The 19,917-nt window shown below is 45.8% G+C and overlaps 1 protein-coding gene across 4 annotated transcripts in view; it reads right to left on the reverse strand.

The window, feature by feature from the left end:
* Positions 1-19,917, reverse strand: part of LOC102385934 (P2Y purinoceptor 8-like) — a 53,107-nt gene that overhangs the window by 13,613 nt on the left and 19,577 nt on the right. For 2 of the 4 annotated variants that reach the window (XM_006027307.3, XM_025208497.1), the window contains one exon: positions 18,415-18,459. The exons of the other annotated variants lie outside the window; for them this stretch is intronic. The gene's annotated coding sequence lies outside the window, so the exon portion shown is untranslated. The remainder of the gene's footprint in view (positions 1-18,414; positions 18,460-19,917) is intronic. 4 annotated transcript variants of the gene reach the window in all.

The following is a 19,917-nucleotide window of genomic DNA, read 5'->3' on the forward strand; positions in this document are numbered from 1 at the left end:
AGTGTTAACGCATTGGAGTAACCTGTTACCCCAATGCAATTTCTGTAAATATGGCACGCCTAGACCTGTGGCCACTTTGAGTGGATGCATCTGAATGGTCAGCATTCATTCACACCTCATTCATGTCCTCTTCTGGTATCCATGATAACTAATGGATGGCCATCCTCCACTCTGCTTTTGCAGAAGATGTGGTAATCCCTTTTGCTAACCACTTTGTTTGCAGGCAGCAAGGTCATCAAAACACCCTGCCCTTTTCCCCCAAAAAACCAAAAACAAACCCAGAAACCCTTTGTCACACCCAAATCCACCTCTGCTCTCTTTTCTCATGGCAAAGATCTGCCTCACCTGCCCCTTTCATAGCATACAAGCTAGTTTGCCCTGTGTTTGTTGAAAGTGAGGACAAGGAGCAAAGGGACAGCAGAGAAAAAATAGAACGACATCAGACTACAATACAGTGTACACTATGGAGTCCTCTTCAATGATAAGGGCTTGGCACCCCCTATTTCCCTTTTACCTGCTTTTAATAAGCGCCTGCATGTGTGGTTTCCAAACAGCATCCATCCACATTTGGCTTGCCTGCAAAGGGTGGATGCTGGTCTCTGGCTTCTGTGCCCAGGAGGAGAAGGTGCTACCTTGTGCTACCATAGGGCAGGGTGGAATTGCTTCTGTGACAGCATAGGTGAACAGGCTTGTCTTTGATTGTTATTTATATGCATTCATCAGTAATCATTTTCTTCTGCAGTCCAGGATGAGAAGACAGTGCATATTCAGTACTGAAGCCTGTCTTGCACAGGTAACCAGGGATGACAGCGACACATCCACTGATGAAATCTTATCCCAAAGCAGTGAGAATGCTGACTTTGTTCCAGACATGGGAGATGGTTCACAGCAAGAAGATCATGTGTCTACGGAAACTTCACCCAGCTCAGATGAGAAGTAGCTGGTGCCACAAGCAGACGTGATGCCAACACTTCCAGTGGGAAAGGGAAGAGGACCAGCCCAGGACCACCATGGAAGGCTGAGGAGAGCTACAGCAGGATATGGAGCAGAACCACTGCCACCACCCCCAGAAAACATTGCAGATGATGACATCTTTAGAGAAAGGAATGGCAGAGTGTGGGGAAAAATTCCACAGCAAATATCATCGGAGAACAGCCAAGGACATAGTCCATGGAAGTGCTGGGCCAACAAGAGAAAGTAATAAAGACACAGTGGTGGAGACATTCTACCCATTTCTCTCACAAGATATCCTGACTGTTATCATAAGAGAAACAAACAGAAAGGCAAAAAGAAGATTCAGGGAGTGGAATGATAACCATCCTGAAAATAGAAAGGAGTGAAAAAAGCTGGACAAAACAGAGCTGAAAGCCTACACTGGCCTCCTACTGCTGAGTGATCTATACCATAGTGGTCACAAGGCACTGGTGGAGTTGTGGGAGCAATGCACCGGGCATCCTTGCTTCCATGCCACCATGAGTTTAAAACGATTCTGTCAAATCACCAACTACCTGAGATTTGACAACAAACTGACACACGAGGAAAAGAGAGCTATGGACAAGTTTGCTGTCTTCAGAGATATTTGGACACAATTTGTGAAGCAGCTCAGGAAATGGTATATTCCAGGAATACACCTGATAGCTGATGAGCAGCAAACTGTATTCAGGGGTTGCTGTCCCTTCAGACAGTATATGCCCAGCAAGCCTGCCAAATATGGCTTGAAAATTTGGTGGTGCTGTGATGCTCCGATATCATTCCCCCCTGTCTGGAGACATCTGTCTGGGCAAGGAACCAGCAGCTCCAGGCCAAGGTGATCTTGGTACCCAGGTCATTGAAAAACTGGTTCATCCCTGGTATAAGATGGGAAGGAATATTGCAGGTGACAATTTCTTCACAAGTACTAAGCAGGCAGAAAGGCTGCTACAGCAGGACTTGACCTATGTGGGTACGATTAGGAAAAACAAGGCCGATATCCCAAACAAAATACAAGCAAATCGAAGAAGGGAAACCTTTTCATCCATTTTTGCTTTTGATGGGGAACTCACCCTAGTTTCCTATGTTCTAAAGAAGTCCAAATTTGTGCTGTTGCTGTCAAGCATGCACCATGACCTGTCAGTGGGTGGAGAACAAGGAAAGCTGAACATCATCCATGACTACAATAAAAATAAGGTTGGGGTGGATAACCTTGACCACTTAGTCTGTATGACCACCTGCAGATGGAAAATCAACAGGTGGCCAACGACACTATTTTTCAATATGCTGGATGTGGTTGCCATTGCCAGCCTCATCATTTTGCTAGGCCACAATGCAAACTGGAAGCAAAGGTCATATTTAAGAATATGATGGGTTTTTTTGCAGGACCTTGGAGAACAGTTGGTCAATGAACAAATAAAATGAAGATTGATGGATACACGTAATCTGTCTAAGTCCGTCAAGTCTAGTATGACTGCCCTAAATCACTAATTGCCACAACGTACCCCAGTAGAACCTTCTGCAAGCATGAGTGGATGTTGTGTTTCTTGTCCAAGGACAGATGAGCACAAAACCTGGAAACAATGCAAAGATTGTAAGCGATTTGCTTGTGTGCACTGCAGTATATCACTGCTGCTTTGTGAGGAATGCAATATTTAGTTAAAACAGTTAGGAATGTTTTTGGAAGTAATTGTTAGTTTGAAAACAGTGTGAACTGCAGACTTAGCAAATTGTTCATTCACGTTTTGAAACTAGAAAATGTTTAAATTTTGTCCATAGTTCTAGTTAAATAATATTTTGGGTTCAAATCATCATACATACTCTTTCAAGCAATCTGTATGTTTAATAAATATTTTTGGTACATTTATACTGTTGTCACTGGTTCCATTGTGTTCACACAGGTAGGGTAGCAAGTTACCCCATGAGACCAACAATGTTGAATTGTGGGGTAACAAGTTACCCCAAAGAACAACAACAGTTCAGGTTTCATGAGAATGGATGAGGGTTAAAATCAATTTCATTTTTCATTTCCCTCTGTTTTGTAAAACTCTTAAGTATTTCCTGTCCTGTTCTTGAGAAATCCACTGAGAAATACACACACACATTTAGAAGTTTGTCTTGATGATACAAAACTCACAAATAATACTATTTTATTTCTTTTTCTTTCCTTTGAAGACAGGCTGTGACAGTACTAAACTGTTGTTCATTTAAAGACATAATGGAGTTCATGGAATTGTGCTGAGGTAATTGAGAGCAAAATTTGTAATGAATCCTAGCTCCACATGCAATGGCTATTATAGGATCAAAACTAAGATCTTCAGCATCAGATGTGAAGGCTTCTAGAACTTGAGCTGAAGGACATCCATGCTTTCAGTGCAAAAAGGCCCAGGTCTCCTCTTTGCTGAGAGTGGTAACTATGAGCATGTCCATACTATATTAAAGTGCTAGGAAGCACTGCTGTAAAATACACCTTACCCTCTCACTCCTGCTTCACATGCTGCCTGCTGAAAAAATGTCATGTAGTCACTGTTTAGTGAGCACAACACAGGACACATCCAGCACTGCTGTCAGGCTCTCAGGTTTAAGATGTACTATAAGACCAGTTCTGGCTGCACCCTGTGCTGCTCTACCAACAGCTATGTAACATTTTTCTTTCAATATGTGGCATGCATAGAGGTGGAACAAGTGGAAAGGGCATGTTTCCATAGTAGTGTGACCTATCTGATGCTGTGTAGGTAGCCTTATGAACTAGAACCTCGGGCACCTCTTGAACTCCTGTGGACCTCATACGCTTGGGTGAATGTGTAATACGGTTACCTAGTATGGCCTTGTCCCCATCCCACTCACCTCAGCAGCTATTTCACAGACAAAAGGAAGCTCCTTTACAACTAAAATGAGAGACCCATATCCTGAAGTTCCTGTGTTTGACCCTCTGTGAACAGGTTGTTTTACTATTTCTTTTTTATTACAGTGAGAGCTGTACAGTAGATCAGGGGTAGGCAATGATTTTTAACAGAATGCCAAAAACACCCACCACCTCAACTTGCATGGGTGTCTGGTGCCACTTGAGTTGGGAGGGGCACATGCCCCCCTGACACCAGTCACCACCTGGGGCTAGGGTCCCTTGGCGGCCAGTCCCACTGACCAGGAAGGGAGGGGTTCCCTGACAGCCAATCCCACTGATCCTGCTAACCAGGGAGGGAGGAGGGGATCCCCCTCTGGCTGATCTCACTCACCATAAAAGTGGCTGTGCCACATCCGGAACTCCTGCAGCCACTTTTACTGGTGGGCCTGCTCTCCAGCCAGTGCTCTCAGGGGGGACACTGGTGCTCCCGCCTGCCCCTCTGCCCATCATCAAAACAGGGAGCGCGGCCTGACAGGGAGTGCACCAGCACTCTCAGGGGGTGCACATGCACCCTGTGTACCCCTTACGCGTTGCCCCGTCAACTTGTAAGATGTTGGCATGCCAGGAGTAGATGGCGGGGTGGTGGCTGTAAGGGGCCCGATCCTTGTTGCAGCAGTGCAGCCCTGGCCACTTCCGCACTGTCTGCCCTGAGGCACAAGCAAAACACCAAGCAAAATACCTTTGCATGCCACACTCTGGTGCACTTGCCAAGGGTTGCCTACCCTTGCATTAGCTTCTTCAGGGTAGGAGCTATCTTTACATTGCATGTTTCTACACGACCTAGCACAGTGAGCTTGAGTTCTTTAATGAATACCATGCTAACAACAGTAAATAAATGCTATGTTTACCAGCCTTAAGAGTCCTTTCTGAGATATCTGCAAACATCACAAGTACGTGAATCCCTCTGTCTTTATTCAATGACTACCTCAGTTAATGAGCCTGCATGTAATAGTCCCTGGTGTGAGCACTTAAGATCCAGTCTATTAATAATCAAACAAAAAGGTTTTAACTTTTTGTTTCATAGCAGCAATAAGTATTGGGAGATCTGGGATTCACACGTACCAGATGTATTTAAGCATGGATGCACGGGAATATCGATACCTGTATGTTCAGTAATAAGGGATGTCTTTACACTTTCTCCAGGGATAGGGGGTAGGGGTCTTTAATTAAAATGGCTCTTGGGAACCTCTCTCATTAAAGCACCCGCAGCATCTTGAGTATTCAGCATCTCACACTTCAAAATGGTGGTGGAGATGCTTTAACTACATCTGGGTCGATGAGCTTTAATTAAAGTGTCTCTGCCACCATTTTGGAGTAAGGTGATGCTAAATACATAAGGCACCAAGGCTGCTGGAGCATGCTAACTAGCACGCTCCAGCAGACTTGATTACTTGTCATTACAGCATGTCACAGCAGGTATCCCACATGTCTACAGGCTCCCAAAGTTACTATAATTGTGAGGAGAAGTGCCTATATCATTTTGTACACAGATGCACTTGATTTTTGACTATATATGAATTTTCTTTAAAGGTTGGTATGCATTTGTATATTATCACTAAAAAACACTAAAAAATACAACCTCCCCCTAAAATATAGCCCCTGTTTCCTGTGTGTAAGTCACATTTTTCAGTTCTAGAATATAGTGCTGTAACTTTGCAGGGGGAAGAGAAGGGAGGGATGGGTGGAGCACCAGCTCTGGGCCCTCACTCAGAGTGGTACCAGAATGGCAGCATCCAGGGATTAGGACTATATGAAACACTGGCTGTTTCATTTTGACGCTGTTTTGACTCGTTTCGAGCTCAAAACAGCAAAATCAAAATGAAACAGAGGACTTCGAAACAGCTTCAAAATGAGGGCAGTCAAAATGTTTTGAAAGTTTCAAAATGTTTCAAGTTTCACAGCTCAAGTTGGGCTTGCCTGCAGGGAAACAAAAAGTAAGGAAAGGGAGGGGGAAGAGCGAGGAAGAGGGAGGAAGGACTGCTCTCATATTGACTGTGTAGCTGGCCAGTGACTGTGGTCCTTCCCTGAGGTCCCTTCCAATCCCAGTACTCTGTGGGAGGGATAGTAAAACATCATAAAAGGAAGCATTGTTTGAACTGGCCTGCTTTCTACCTTGGGGTCAGACAGTTACTGAGCTATCTTCCAGCAGCTCAGGAGCATTAGACAACGAAGGCTACTACTAGCAGTGATCTGAATGATTTCCTACTTTCTAGTTTAGCCTAGCAAGAGGGATTCCAGAATGCCTTTTTCTTTCTTCTAGATGTTTTTATTTTATTATTATATTCATTGATTTATTCTTTTCAATTTTATAGTTATATTAGATAGGATATTACACTATAGAATTTAATGTATATAGGAAGGGAGACACATTTATATTTCATTTCTATATGCTTATACCTCATATGCAGCATAGAAGACTACACACCTTAGAGAATTTATATAGGAACACAGATACATTTACCTTTGGGCACAGAAGACTACACAGTACACACCTTCAGAGAATTTATATAGGAACGCAGATATATTTACATATTTGTATAAAAGCAAGACACTATGAAATACACCACGAAGCATGGTGGAAAGGCAGGTGGCAAGCCTTCAGGGAAGGGAGGAAGGGGGCGGGGTAGAAGAGGTGTAAGTACCCTCCATCCCAAACTGATATGCAGCCTCTTTCCTACAACTAGCAGGGATGAGGCTTCCACAAGCAGCAAGGAGAGGGGAGCAGTACCACTGCCTGTGCCTGAGACTGTATCCCCTCCACGAGCACCAGCCATAACCCCCTATCCCCACCACCATGACAACAAGCAGCAGCACCAGCACCAGCATGACAGTCTTCTCCATCCCCATTTCATTTCCCATACTGAGCTTTCCAGTGCCAGAGGAAGAGCTGGACCTGGATCTAGATCTGAGTGCCCTAGCAAGGGAAATTCTGGGGAAGGAGGGGGAATCAGCTGCATTTGTGCTCCATTCCCCTCAAGTTTCCCCTACAGCCAGGTCTCCTTCCCCAGAAGGCACTTAAGAGGAGGCTGAGGTAGAGGTTGTGGAGGCAAGCGGCTCAGCTGAGTCTGCTCCTCCTGTTGCTGTGCCTCTGCCTGCTGAGGAGGGGGAAAGTGCAGCATCCATACATGCACCCACACCCCAGAAGTGAGTGGGTAGTGATCCCACACGGTCTGGGATCATTTTGAGCTGGCAGATGATCCCACGTACACTATCTGCCTGGGCAAGTGTGCTCAAAAGCCCCTCTGGCTCACCCAATGCATTCAGGGATGCCTGAAAGCCAAAAAAGAGGGTTTTTACCTCCAGTGGAAGGGAGAAGAAGGGAGAAGCTATCACCAAAGAGGAGTATACCTCCATTGCTCGAGTTTGTAGGGGGGGCGTTAGGAAAGCTAAGGCAGATACAGAACTAGGGCTTGCATCAAGAATCAAGAATCAAGGACAACAAAAAGTCCTTTTTACAATATATAGGGAGTATGAAGAAAGCACCGGGTAATGCGGGGTCCCTGTAGGATATGCTTGGCAATCTGGTGGTTGCACCAGAGAAAAAGGCAGACCTTTTTAACAATTTTTTTGCCTCCATTTTTTCGTGCAGGGACTGGGACTGGGACTCCCCCACTGAGATTCAGGACAGACTCAGGAGAGACTCCGCCAGGCCTAGGGTCAGGAGGACTGAGTTAGGGAACTTCTGGAGGGGCTGGACATGTTCAAATCAGCAGATCCAGATGCTGTCCACCCCAGGATTCTGAGGGAATTGGCAGGGGTTATCAAGGGGCCCCTGGCATGGCTTTACGAGCACTTGTGGTGTCCTGGCCAGGTGCCAGATGACTGGAAGAAGGCCAGTGTGGTCCCCATTTTCAAAAAAAGGGAGGAGGGAGGACCTGGGCAACTATAGGCCTGTTAATCTTACTTTGATCCTGGGAAAGCTCTTTGAGAAGATTATCCAGGAGCACATCTGGGAAGGACCAGCAGGGGGGGATGATGCTCAGGGGCAACCAGCATGGGTTAGTTAGGGGCAGGTCCTATCAGACCAACCTGATTGCCTTCTATGATCAGGTCACAAAATCATTGGACGCAGGTGTCGCAGTGGATGTAATCTTTCTGGACTTCAGGAAGGCCTTTGACACTGTCTCCCACCCCATTCTCATTAAAAAGCTAGGCAACTGTGGCATTGATGCCTACACTGTCAGATGGTTGGCTGAGGGGCCTCACCCAGAGTGGTGGTGGATGGGTCATATTCAACCTAGAGGAATGTGGGCAGTGGAGTCCCCCAGGGCTCGGTCCTCGGGCCCACACTGTTCAATCTCTTTTTTAGTGACTTGGACGAGGAAGTGAAAAGCACCCTGTTCAAATTCTCTGATGACACCAAGATTTGGGGTGAGGTGGGCATGCTAGAAGGGAGGGGCAGGATACAGCTGGACCTGGACAGATTACAGGAATGGGCGAATAAGAATAGGATGGGATTCAATACTGACAAGTATAGGGTACTGCACTTGGGCAGTAAGAACCAGCAGCATACCTATAGGCTGGGGAGCTCCCTTCTCAAAATCACAGTGGCAGAAAGAGATCTTGGAGACATTATTGATTCCAAAATGAACATGAGCCGCCAATGTGAGGACACAGTCAGTAAGGCCAACCGCACCTTGTCATGCATCCACAGATGCATCACGAGCAGGGCCAAGCAGGTGATCCTCCCCCTCTATGCAACGCTGGTCAGGCTACAGTTGGAGTACTGCATCCAGGAGAGATGTGACCAGTGTGGAGAGAGTCCAGAGGAGGGCTACTCACATGATCCAGGAACAGCAAGGCAGACCCTATGAGGAGAGTCTATGGGATCTGAACCTGTTCAGCCTTCACAAGAGAAGGCTGAGAGGGGACCTGGTGGCCATCTATAAACTTACCAGGGGGGACCAGAAGGGAATGGGAGAGACCCTGTTTCCCTGAGCGCCTCCCAGAATAACAAGGAATAATGGCCATAAGTTGCTTGAGAGTAGGTTCAGGCTGGACATTAGAAGGCACTACTTCACAGTCAGGGCACTAGGATCTGGAACCAACTTCCAAGGGAAGTGGTGCTGGCTCCTACCCTGGGGGTCTTTAAGAGGAGGCTTGACAATTACCTTATGATAATGGGGTCATATGAGCCCAGTATTCTCTCCTGCCCAGGACAGGGGGGTGGACTTGAAGATCTACTTAGGTCCCTTCTCACCCTACATCTATGAATCTATAAATCTATGATGGGCAGTCCTTCTCCCTAATTGAGTGGCCAAGGTTCAGGTGGCTCATGGTGTGGCCCCATGCTACCAAGTGTCTGCATGCATCACCTTCAGCACATACACCACCTTTAGCAGGATGGTGGTGCCCTCCCTGTATGAAGCATGCAGGGGGATACTTGAGGGAGGAGCTGTGCAAGGCAGGTCCGTAGGTGGCCTTATACTTCACCTCAGACATCTGGAGCAGCCAGGGTGGAGATCATGCATACCTCTCCCTCACAGGGCACTGTTGTGACCAGTCAGGCCATCGGTGGGCTCTCCTTCAAGCTGAGGTGATGGATGAGTCCCACATGGCAACAGCGATCATGGGGGCCATGTACCACTTGGTGCAGGGGTGGCTCATTGGGTAGGGCAAACTCACCTGCAGGATCAACTTTGTTGGCATCTGCTGTGTGGCACACAAGTTCCATCTCATTGTCAGGGATGCCTTGGAGCAGGACAAGGCTGCTGGTGAGGGCACTAGCACCACCAGCAAGCTCATTTCAAAATTCAGGAAGGTGGTAGGCTACTTCCTCCACAGCATCAAGGGGGACAAACAAGCAGAGCTGAACATCTTGCAGCACAAAATCATGCAGGATGTGGAGACTCGGTGGCACTCCACATACTGGATGCTCAAAAGGCTGGTGGAGCAACAGAGGGCCATCCATGAGATGGCCTTGCTCAGGGAGATTGGGATCAGTAGTCCCCTTAACAGAACTGAGTGGGGTACCATCTCCCAGATCTTGGTGGTCCTCAAGCTCTTCCTCAAGGCCACTGAGACCCTCAACCCTGGCAATGCCCTCCTTAGCCAGATGATCCCCATAGTGAAGTAACTTCAGAGCCAAATGGAGAGCTTCCAGGGGATCAGTACTCCTGGCTGGGGAAGCTGCTGTCACCAGATGTTGAAGCACTGGTGAGGCAGCTGAAGGAGGGCATCAGGAAATGGCTTGATCCCTTGCGGGCTCACATGCTGGCCACCATGTGTGACCCAAGGGTGAAGGGCAGAGTACACAGCAGCCAAAGCCTGAATCAGTGGATGGAGGTGCTGCTGAATAGAGTCAGGGAGGCAGAATGGTGGAGGTGGGGGGGACATGGAAGACGGGGATCCACTGTCCCATGCTAGCAAGGGATGCTAGCACATCTACCAGCCAGTCTCCTCCTCCACCACAGGTGCTGCCAATGTGGGCCAAGGGCATGGCTTCCATAGTGGGATCCAGAGGCACCAGACCCCACCATCAGGCAGGTAGCACTCAGGCCATGGTGGCTGCCTATCTTGCTGAGGATGTGGATCCTCTGCTGTGCGACCCCTTGGCCTACTGGGCAAGCTACAGTCAGATGTGGCTGGATCTGGCCACAGTTGCCCGGGAACTCCTGTCCTGTCCTCTGACCAGTGTTCCAAGTGAGAGGGTGTTCAGCATTGCTGGGGATGTAGTGACACCCCACCGCACCTGCTTGGATCCTGGTTTGGTGGAGCAGCTAGTGTTACTCAAGGTGAACCTCCCACTGCTGGGGTTCCCCAAGTTTCAGGTGCAGGCAGTGAATGCCACCCTTCTCACCACGTCTGCATCTATTTCCTTTTTTCATTTTTGAAAAGCCAGTTAATGCCCCACTCTCAGAGCTGAAGGGGGCACTCACTGCATCACCAGCCAGAAGGGGAAGAACATGTCCCTGCTGAGCTTCTGTGCCAGGATGAAATTGGAGGTATGAGTTGGGGCTATGGGGAAGGAGGAGGCCCAGGTCCTGGGCATGACCACTACAACTGCACTCTGCCAGGGTCAGGGAGGCCTAGTAGGACTCCTGGCAGGGTGGCAGCCCCAGGAAATGCCAGGACTGAGGATCCCCTTGGTAAAAGGCGGGTAGGAGGTGCCATAACTTCCACCTACCACACGCACGCACACAGTCCTGGCTGGGGAAAGCCCAAACCCGTCACAACTTTGACAGGCCTGAGTCTTGCTGGTTGCAGTGCAGTTGTGAGGCTCCAGGTGATCTCAGCTTAGCTGCCTGGGATGCCAGCTTTCAGGTTGAAAAACCCTTTGTCAGGCTGAGGAAGCACCTGCCGTTGGTATGTGTGTGCGCTGTTCCTGGATGGAAGGAACAGTAAAGAAGCCAGAGGCTGGCACGCAATGCAAGCAAGAAAGCCAGTCAGTGAAAATGGAAATGGAGGCATCAGGGGGTGAAGAACAGGTTGGGGTGGGGGGGAAAAGGGGGATGTGGCAGCACAGGTAAAAATGGAGAGGTACCTGGGAAGTCAGATGTCCCAGGTACAGGTTGTAGTGTGTCATAAATCCAATGTTTATATTGAGTCCATGAGTTTCTGTACCACTTGGCTTTCTTCATCAAGAAAGAAAGGCTCTGTGACAGTTTGGCTGCCTGAGATGCTGCTCATGCTACTGTGCTGCTCACTAAGTTATTTTATTACCTGTTGTCATTTAAAGTGGTAGACAGGACTGAGGCTGTAGGGGAGGAGGAGGCCTCATTGGGGCACACTACCATGTCATGTAGAGGTCCCAGTGCCAGTGAGGGCACGCCTTAACACACTAACAGTGTCACCCATGTCACGAGTTTTGCTTGTCAGCAGCCTGAGGTGCAGTTTCCCAGAATTCCCTATACCTATCTCCTTGAAACTTGGCAGACTTTGTGGTCTCAGCAGGGGCTATCATCCCTGCAGTTTTTATCCTCCTGCACCTTCACACTTACAAGTGACATGAGTTTTGCTTTCAAGACTTTGAGGTGCTGTTTCCCAGAAACCTATGCACTTATCTCCTTGAAACTCAGCAGAATTCATGGCCTCAGAAGGGGCTACCATCTCTGCAGGTTTCATCCAAATAAGAAAGGACAAAGTTATAGGCAGTTTTGTGCTTCCCCATTATAGCCTATGGGCAAAATGTCAAAATGATGTCGAAACAGCGAAACAATTTTGACTAAACAAAATGGAACAGCGGTTTCAAAATGAAGTGAAACTCAAAACAAAACACTGTTCTGTCAGAACATTGAAATGGAAGTTGAAACAGAACAGTGCTGTTTCTCACAGCCTTACCAGGGATTACCATTGCCACAGCCAACTCTATTTGGGGAGCTAGTACTGAGGCCATGCCACTGGCACAACTGCAGCAGCCCCTTTGTGAACAGGCAAGCATTTGCTTCCCCACATCACACCTTTCCCACAGTGCCAAAATTTCAAGTGATGCCTCTGCTGATATTACGTTTTGCATTTTGCTTCTTAAAACACAGCTATTGTACTCTGTCTGATAGGCAAGGGGTTTTTGCAGGTCTTTAGCAGGCCCTGGCCCTGGAAAGGTTTATATAAGTAGTGAAACAGTGGCGTGTTAGAGGTGTCCCAGAGAACCTAATGAGTCAGATCTGCAGCTGGTATTAATTCTCATGGCTCCACTTCCACATTTTTAAATGAGAAGGGGCTTAATATGTGTGACACTGCAGCATTTTAATTAGAGCGGCTACCTGGGACAGTGGGCGAGCTTGGACTGTGTCTGCCCCCAGAACCTGGCACAGCTTTCTCTGCTCCATCCACCTCCGTCCTGGGCAAGTGTCCAGCCTCCCTGCTGGATGCTGCCCATGAGAGGTGGTATGAGGTCCTGGGTGCTCTGTTTAGCCCAGCCCCAGCAATCAGAGGCTTGGTCTTGGACCAGGGGGGCCAAACAGAGAGATGAGCCCCTGCCTGTATTGTGCCCAGCCTGCTGGGGCTGAGCTCAGCAGAGCCCCCAGGAGCTCATGCTGAGCATCCAGCAGGGAGACTGGGTACTTGCCCGGGACAGAGGTGTTTGGAGCAGGGAAAGCCATGCTGGGTGCTGGGGGCAGATACAGTCCCAGCCTGCCTGCTGTCCCTAGTGAGAGCCCCAGCATGGGCTTTTAAGGGAACCTGAATCCTGGGTGGGCAGCGAGACATCCCATCCCAATGAAAGGGCTGCATTGCCCGGCCAGCAAACTTGGCCTCAGGGAGAGGAATGGCGGAGCTGGTAGCAAAGGCCCTGCTTGCGCTGCGCTGCCAACCTACCCTGCAGGGAGTTGTGTGGGGACTTTTCCCTTGTGCTTTGACAGGATCCCTCGTGCCTCCTACCCCCTCTTCCGACTAGTCCCCAAGTCAGTTGGCACACCAACAGGGACTGCTGCTGGTGGAACCACTGCTTCAGCTCCAGCGTCTTCGCCTTGCACCTCCCACCGTATCTTTTCTTCGTAGCACCTGGTAGCAGTGTGGGACCCCACAGGCTTGGCTCTGGCCTGCTCCGTCACATAGACAGTGTTAAGGTGCCTTAAGGTGTCTACCTGTGGGTTATTAATCACATCTAAATGTGATACTTGCTTTATGCAAGTATTAAATTTAGGCACAGTTAGCCTAAAATCTCTGTTTTTAAGGCACATGAAGGGTGCACACGTGTAGACCTGTACATAGTGATCAGAAGAAAATGAAATAAAATCTTTTTTGGTCTGAATGATGCAACTGTCTACCTCTTATTTATTATCATCTTTCACAGTTTACTTGTAAGACTGACTGCTTTACATTGTCCAAAAAGTGCCTCCTCTTTATTTTCTTTGAGACAAACTCATGGCAGATGGGCCAAATGTGGCATTTTTGTTTCACATATCAATTAAAATTATTCTAGCACAGGATTAGGGAAAACACAAAGTGAACTGTGCTGTGAGATGATGAAATTCCAGGTTCAGAAGCCTATGAGTTTGATGGAACTAAATTGTTGTACACTACTCATGTTTCTTCAGTAGTTAATTCAGTGCTGCTGTATTTCTTGGGCAATATGTGGGTCAATCATGGGAAAAGATGGAGCACAAAAATGCAGCTGAAGGTGGTAAGAAATGCCAGAAAAGAAAACATAAAAGAATTAACCAAAAACAACCATGACATGAGAGCCATATACGGGCATTATGTTTCTACCAGGCGAATCACTGCTCTCCAGGTAGAAATTGCTAGTGTACAAGAGTGTTATGTTCTCCCAGAGGCAACATTCCCCATCTGTAAAAACATTCCACCTCAACAACTGAAAGATCTCCCCTGAAACAGAGTTTCTCTTGCTAGTAGGAAAGCCTGTGCACTTGACACCTGTGTGATCAAAGGTGGAACTGAGCACCGCTGCAGACTGGGATAACCTCTGTGTGAAAGGATTTCTCTTCTCCCTGTTCTTTGGAGAAATCCAGTTTCAGCTTCTCCTAAGCCCTTCCTAGACCCAGACTGGGAAAGGCACAGGGATCAGGGGAGAGAGGGCATCTGCAGGCCAGAGTGCTTGTATCTTCCATCCCTTGGAAAGATATTGGGTAGAAATGAATACCTGTCCATGGCCAAAAAAAATAAATGTGGAAAAGGAAGAGAGACTTATTGGTAAGTATTAAAAGAGAATAATACAGAAATACAGATAGGCAAAATGGAAAAAAAATGGTTATCCCAAGTCTAATGCCTATTTGTTATTTCTGCTAAACAGAACTGCTCTCAAGTATACCTGTATAACCCCACTGAAAGCACTGATACATTTGGAACAGGTGAACTGTGTATTTTGAAGGGGAAAGTGTTAGTGAGACTTCTGGACCAAGAGTAGTGATTATATTCCAGGTAATTGAAAAAAATACAATGCTCTGTCACACTATTTACTGTCCATCACTTTGGACAATACTTCCCACCCTTGTTTTCAAAGTCCACTGCTTTTGGTGACTATGCTCACCATATGAGATTTCTTAGGGCATGTGTAGACAAAATGGGGGCCCTAAATTGAAGCTGTAGGTTTTAAAAAACACTGCTTCCATTTAGGGATGATTAAACCCCCATGTTGTGCATACACCCTGCTGACTTATCTGCCTCTCCAGTGGGGAGGGGAGGGCAAGCTGCCAATGGGTGGAGCAGTCCACGTGCCAATTGGGGGGGCCATTCCCTGGGTTGCAGGGGCGGGGGGGGAGGGAGGGAGGCTGGTGCTTCCCTCCACGTGGCACCTGCCCACAGGCTCAGGCAGTCCCAGGGGGCACCGCAGCCATAGAGGGAAGCACCAGGCCTTCGCGTAGCTCAGGCAGGCAGGCTTCAGCGGGGAAAAAAATAGATCAGGCTTGCTGCTTTTCTTCAGCAGAGCCTGCCTTCCCGGGCTGCTGCCAGGCTGCCTGCAGAGCTTCCTGCAGAGCCATGGAGCTGCATGGAGCCCAGTGCTTCACTCAGCAGCTGTAGGGGCAGTAAACTAAAACTCCTTGAAAGAGTTTTAGTTTGCTGCACCCCAAGTCATTTAAGGCGCATTACATCACTGAATTTCCTTCAGTGGCTGGAATTAATGTGCAATATGCTGCTGAGGCATGCAAACACCTACACCATTAAAGTGGTGCAAAAACATTTAGCCCACTTTAAAGTGTTGGACACACATCCTCTTGTTTCATCTACACACAGCCTTAGGCTGTATAATAGCTGTGGTCCACAAGGCAGCTTTCAGTGCTTATCTTCCTATAGTTTGTCATTTTGTGTATTGTCATGCCTCACAGTGTGTACTCTTACTTAGAGACATGTAACAGTCCTATTTTTCTGTGTCCAGTTTAGTTACCAGTACATATATGTCCCTTAGCTGGATATGATCCTGTTACTATAGGAAGTTTCTCTGTTTCACCAACAATGCCACAGGCAATCAACAGGATATGGCCCATGGTCATGCGACACAATGGCTGACTGCCTTCGCCCTGTGGTCCCCTGATGTTTGGTACACAGATCCCTAGAACAGTCATGTGTTGTTTATATCTTTTTTAACACGAACAACTAAGGACATGCATATTGTCTGTTCACACTCTACAATACCGAGGGGGAATAATTATGGCTCAGTTATCTTAAGGCCAGTTCTGCTGCTCTTACATTTATGTTACTTACACTGGAGTCAATGGCAGTTTTGTGTGCATGGGGATTCAAAGGCAGCACAAATCTGATAGGCACTTTGGAAATAACTTTGAAAATAGATAAATCACTAGACTGTAAAATTTAGACTAGAATCTTTCAATAAGACGAGATGGTGAAAAGGGAGAAGGGAAAAGGACTTTTCACAGAAGCACCTTATTTCCTTCAAGGCCTTTTGTGCTAGTCACTCAATATAGAGACTAAGAAGAGATATAACAGTATAACATGATGAAAACATAATCGCCCACTTAGCAGTAATCGTTTCATTCTCTTGCAAATGTGTCTTAGATTGATGTGATATAGGCCAAAGTTCACCTGTACTGAACTATGCTAAAGCCAGGCTAAACTAATGCTTTTACATTTTAAAGAGCAGAGTGTTCCTTAGAACTCTTGCTGAGATAAATTATGTATATAAATTACCTACAAATCAAGAAAGGAATCCCATTCCTTCCAGTACTGAAAAAAAAATTATCTTAGCTAATATATTATTCATGGAATAGTATCAGAGTCCAGACAATGCATTGATGGTGTGGGGCTAACTGAATTAATGGAGCAAATTGTACTTTCACTGACTTCAGTATGACTTCCAGTGCATTGTCAGGTAAGCCTTATTTCTGCGGATGTAAGAGATAATTTCAGACATACTCTGTCAAGTGGACTTAAATGTTTTAGAGGTGCTGTCATAGAATAGGTGCTGATTTTTTTATGGCTTGAGATTTAAAAAGAAGGGCAAAGATGCACAGGTTGTGAATGTTATTCATTTTTTTATTAAAAGTTATACCTTAATGCTAGTTTAATCATTTTGTGATCTTTGCATGTGATTTGCCTGGTCCTACCTTGAAAACTCAGTTGTTGAGACTACCACAGTGTTTGTAGCAGCAGACAGATAGGATCTATGGGACACACCCTGCTTGCTTGGGTTGAATTTGTGGTTTGTACACTTTAATTTTGAAGTGTACAGAATAAGACTGAAAAACAAAATGAGGTATGAAAATAAAACTAAGTTTCAAGTTGCAGAAACCAGCATAAGCTTCTGCAGGAGCCTCAGAATCATTCTGTGATATGGAAATGCTTACAGCCTGATATAGAAAAAAAGCCTAATGTGCTAAAACACCAAACTTTTAAGTTTCTGATCCTATATGTGCCTGCACTAGCACCCAACCTCCTTGTTCAGCATATGGGAAGAGTTAATTGCCTTATAATAGTGATCTAAAAGACCCACAAGCTGAGTGGGTATTGTCTAGAGCTAGGAATAGCAAGCCTAAAGGCTTCTTCTGCTGTTTAACATCATCTTCAGGGCTGCTGGCTGGTTCCTCCATTTAGGAAGGAAGCAGAAGCCTGGGTCCTTGTCATAAAGTCATGGGGGTAGACACCTGCACATTTTCTTTGAAAGAACTGAACAGGATTACTATTTATAGCAGTGGTCTTCTAAACTAGTGCTTTAATGGTTTAAGCACTTGCCCAGGAAGTAGAAGACTTGGATTCAATGCCTTCTACAGCCTGAAGGAATTCAAACCCACGTTTACACTCCCCAACAAGTACCCTACCCAGAGTGTGCTGGAGACACTGCTCACTCTTCCTCCAGACACTGGACCACAGTGGAGAAAATGGAGGCAGCATCCATGGCAAGCAGGAGATAACTCGATAGTTTGCTCAAGAGTTTTAGCTACAAAGCCATTATACAAAAGGCATATCACAATACTAATACATAGATTTTTAAAAAATAAAGTGACTACCTGAGAGATCTGATCTGGATGGCAGATATGCTGGGAGAGCATGTACTTGACTGTGTCTAGTAATGGTGTTTTTTCTTTTAGTTTCTAGATCCTGACTGGGCTTAAGTAAGAGGCAGGCAGCTGGCTGCTCAGATTGGGGCAGTTCTGAACACGAGCAGAGCAGAACTATAGATGCCAGGGGAACTGTAAGGTCAAACAGAAAGGAGTGTCTGCAGTCCAAGGTTCTCTATTACTGTAACCACAAATCAGATTTCATACTAAGTTGGGGCCTCAGGAAATAATGAAAAGATCATTTTGATAGAAGTGAAGAGCATTATATCATTGAAAGATTATTTTTTCTTTTTAAAATGTCCTCTGCTCCTGGTATCCAAAGAGCAATCCCCATGGTTGTTTTATTCCAAGGTAAAGGAAGCCTTTAGGTAATAAACTAAAACAATGATTCTCAACCAAGGTTCAATGGCACCTTGGGGTACTGTGAGATCCTTTTAAAAGTGCTGCAGGGTGCCATTCAGTATTAGCACTAGTGGTGTGATTCACAAGATAAAGCCAGAGATTTCAAATAGAAAATGATAGTGTCAAAAACATGTCTAACCTCTTGTGGTCTGCTTGAGTACCTTGCAACAACAGAGTTGCTCTATTATTTTTCCATAGTCAAAATACAAATGAAATTCAAGAGCTGACCTTTTCCAAGTGGTGCTTGGAGTCTAATGGGAGGGTGTCTTGAATCTGAAAAGGTTAAGAACCACTGCATTAAAAAGATGATTTCCTTGCCCCGAACCTTATGCAAGTGTTTTTATCAGTGCAAAGTAAATGGAAGTTGATTTAAAATGATACCTGGGTCTCTATCAGAAAAGTAAAAAGTTGAAAGCAGGTCTTTCTCCCCTAAACAGAAGGTTTAGTTTCTCTTTTTAATCTATATAATTTACTGGACCATAAAGGGGACTTTACTGTGGGAGTTTCTTCATTGCTGTGTTCCTATTTCCCTAGCAATGAATGCAATGCTGCTAACAGGACTTTGAAGCACCCTCCAAAAACTCAAATCTCAACTTGGTTTCAATAGGAATGGAAATAGGCCAATCCCAAGTACTGTAATAAGAAAATCCTGTTATTTGTCTGTCTTTGAGAATGTATTAAGAAACGTCCACATTAGTGATTTTCATTTTTCTTTCTTTAGGGATTTTGCTTCATCTATAGCCACAGAACTTTCAGTAGAAGAGTTAGCCTACCACTCTACCATGAAATAGGAATGTGTGATATGGAAATATGTATATTATTTCTGTAAATATTTTCTATTTTAAACTCTTGATACATGTCTTTAAGTGCAAAGAGTAAGCTGTTTTAGTAAATAAATGGTCTATCTAAAGTTTCTGTGTAGATGATTCATAAGAGGCTAAGATTTAATCTGTATGTCAATCTAAAGGGCTAGGGACAGAAATTACACATAAACTGTTATAATGATTGCAAATTTGTTCAGATCTGTAACACAACAGAAGTTCAGTACACATAAGCAGCTTTCAAAATGGCCAAAACCAGTTTAAGGTAAACCTGGAGGGATGTAGTCTCACACTAACTGATTTAGGTTAAATTGGTTTATTGAATTTTTGTCCCAGCTCCCCTCCAGAGTCAAGTTAACTCATAGTCCCCCAGCATCCAAGGTGCTTTGCACCTTCCACACAAACCTCCCTCTACCCGGCTTGTAGGGAGGGCAGGCTAGCTTTGGTCCAAGCTGTCTGGTCCAGCCAAGCAGGGTGGTATCTTCTAGTACCCTGCAGCTTCTGGCCTGGGCCACTGCAAGCATGTGTCTGCCATTCCAGAAAAAGTGAATTTCTGTTCACTTGCTTATCTACACAGCTTCAACTAACCTGCAAAGATTGAATTGATTCAAACTTGGGCTTTATGGCTGCTTGTACTTGGCCTAGGAAAACTCTAGTAAAAACAATGCTTGGTAAAGAAATACAGTCTGTTAAAAAAGGGAATAGCTCACAGTGGTACCAAAAGGGGAAGTGATAACCATAACACCAGGCATAAATAGATTTGAGAGAGAAATTATGTTTGAATTTCACTAACATGGAAGAAGTTAATCAACATTTGGAAATCTAGAAGGTTATCCTAAGGTCTTATAGAAGAAAGCCCACATGCTAAAAGTAAAGACAAGAACATGCAAATATAAAGGTTGAGATTTTC

The sequence above is a fragment of the Alligator sinensis genome, unplaced genomic scaffold, assembly GCF_000455745.1.
Source record: "Alligator sinensis unplaced genomic scaffold, ASM45574v1 scaffold395_1, whole genome shotgun sequence".
Classification (NCBI taxonomy): Eukaryota; Metazoa; Chordata; order Crocodylia; family Alligatoridae; genus Alligator; species Alligator sinensis.